This window comes from Lytechinus variegatus, chromosome 8, assembly GCF_018143015.1.
Source record: "Lytechinus variegatus isolate NC3 chromosome 8, Lvar_3.0, whole genome shotgun sequence".
Taxonomy (NCBI): domain Eukaryota; kingdom Metazoa; phylum Echinodermata; class Echinoidea; order Temnopleuroida; family Toxopneustidae; genus Lytechinus; species Lytechinus variegatus.
Window position 1 is genome coordinate 39,070,995 of NC_054747.1, and position 2,445 is coordinate 39,073,439.

Sequence of the window (2,445 nt, forward strand, 5' to 3'; positions counted from 1 at the left end):
CAAGAAAGAAAATTTATAGAATGTATCCATTGTTCACTCACTCTATATGCCTATACTGCCTTAATATCTTCTCCATTTTCAGAAACCTTGAAATTTATAGATTGATATTTATCTACCAAATTGTACAGACTCCGTCCATACAGGAAAATGAGATTCTATGCTAAATAAATTGTTCTTTCATTCCAGAACAAAGTGTGTGTTATGTCCTTATTTTATAATCCCTCTCCAAGGCAACAGTCCCACCAACGAAATCGACTCCAAACCAACCGATTGTATGCCGTTCAAGATGACATCGTAGCTTTGATCGGTCCGGAGTCTGCTTCATTGGTGTGATGGTAGCTTTAATCACTTGGGTACTGTTTGCTGAAGCAAGCGGTATCAACAAAATGTCACGTTTTATGACTGATCATACATTGTTATTTGCAAACAATCATAAAAACCCATCTCCAACATTGATGGTTAGCTTTTACATTGTATGTTATAAAGCCTCTTCCACGATTGGTGGTGCGAATGCTTACAACCATTGCGAATTTGCGATTGTGTGCAACATTTAATAATAATAATTGGCATTTATATAGCACTTTACCAATCTACGACTGTTCAAAGCGCTTCACAATTGTTATTACCCGGTCACTGGATTCATAGCAGTTCATGACTTGCTTAACCAACCACAATGACGGTTGTTTCCTATCGGTACCCAATTAGCACCTTGGTGAGAGTGACAATGTGTGGATTGACGCCTCGACGAAGGGGGCTAGGCCATGGTGGGATTCGAACACACGACCCTCTGATTACAAGGCGAGAGTCAGAACCACTACACCACGGCGCTTCCACACTTCCCGCTTCCATATATTGTGATCAAATGATCGCAAGAAAAATGATTTGTTATTGATCCAATTAATGTAAACAGTTGTGGAAAGCAAGTGACATTATCCAGCATGCACAATTCTGTATGCTTGGTATGTTTGCTCCTCTTTCTTTACAAAGGGACTGTGTAGACGCCCATTACAAAAAAAATTGACACTGAATACATAATTTCCATAGTTGTGAATGATTGGATCGATTGCAACACTTTGAAAGATTGTTCTAGTTTTGCTTGGACAATGAAAACAGGCATTCTACATAAACTATCAGAGCTCCCAACTTTCATGAGATATTGTCTTCTATGTTGGGTAATTTCAAGTTCGCTTAACAGTATTTGGTGTCTCTTTTTTGGTGTTTGACCACTATTCAAATCAGCACTAAAATGAAAATAGGGTTGGTCTCAACACAAATCTCACTTGGTGTTGAGCTTATCGATGATGTGATTTGGATCATTATTGTAAACTCTGATTATATAGGTGTTGGCGGCTGGAGCTATCAGTCAGTCGGCAAGCCCCTGTGTTAATGAGCAAATGGGCAAGATTTATCCAAGTCCTCTCGTGGCTGAATTCATGTCCCTGCAAAATCTCGTGAATTGTGAGACTTTCTTTCTCAAAGAATTTAACCACTTTCTCCTGGAGTAAAATTGATTATTTTTGTACCATTGGGAAGAGTAAATGTTACTCTTTCATATTGGTTATTTCTTTTGAATAAAATATTTTGATAAATAAGTGATTTTTTTACCAGAAAAGATGCATCAAACAGAATTTTCTTCCTCTGTTTTCACTTGCAAATTGTGCAACATTTTGTGTTTTAGGTACCAACATTATTTATATCATCAGAAAGCTCAAACTCTATACTTTTTTACAATGTCACTCTTGATATGTGGCATCTTTTAGATGGGTCAGCAGCCAGCTTTTTCCATCAAGATGCAAGACGAGATTTCTAAAATTTCTGAGTAACATAAAATCCAGAGTTCTGATTGGCTGAATAATGTTTTCACAACAACAGGCGCGGGTTATTTGAAGAGATTACCACATGGTGAGTGTGACCTTGCAGAGGCCCAGTGTGGGGAACATTGGAATTTGCGTGGGTGTGTGGTCTCTGTGACCAATCAGAGTGCAGTATTCTTGTTTTTGAGCTGCTAAATGTACTTGGCCCATGAAAAGCTGGCTGCTGACCCATCTAAGATACATCTTATACAAATTATATCATATTAAAGCGTAGATCTTCAGCTTTATTATGATCTAAAAATCATTTGTACTCAAACAGAAATCAAGTGTGAAATCAACAACATTTGTTGCATGAAAAAAATCATTTTGTTTCATGTTTTATATCAAAAGTTTTCCCTATATTACAACATTTATAAAAAATTCCATACACATGACCTGAAAGAATGATTCTTCTTCTTAACAAAGATACCAAAAACATGAAATTTAGTTAATATTTAGAGCAGCAATGGCAGAATAAAAAGAGGTGTTTTGGTTCGCACCAAGCTCATTAATAATGCAAAAACCCTATAGTCATGAATATCACTTGGATAAAAGAAGCTACTTTTTCAGGGCTTGCCGACTGACTGCTATG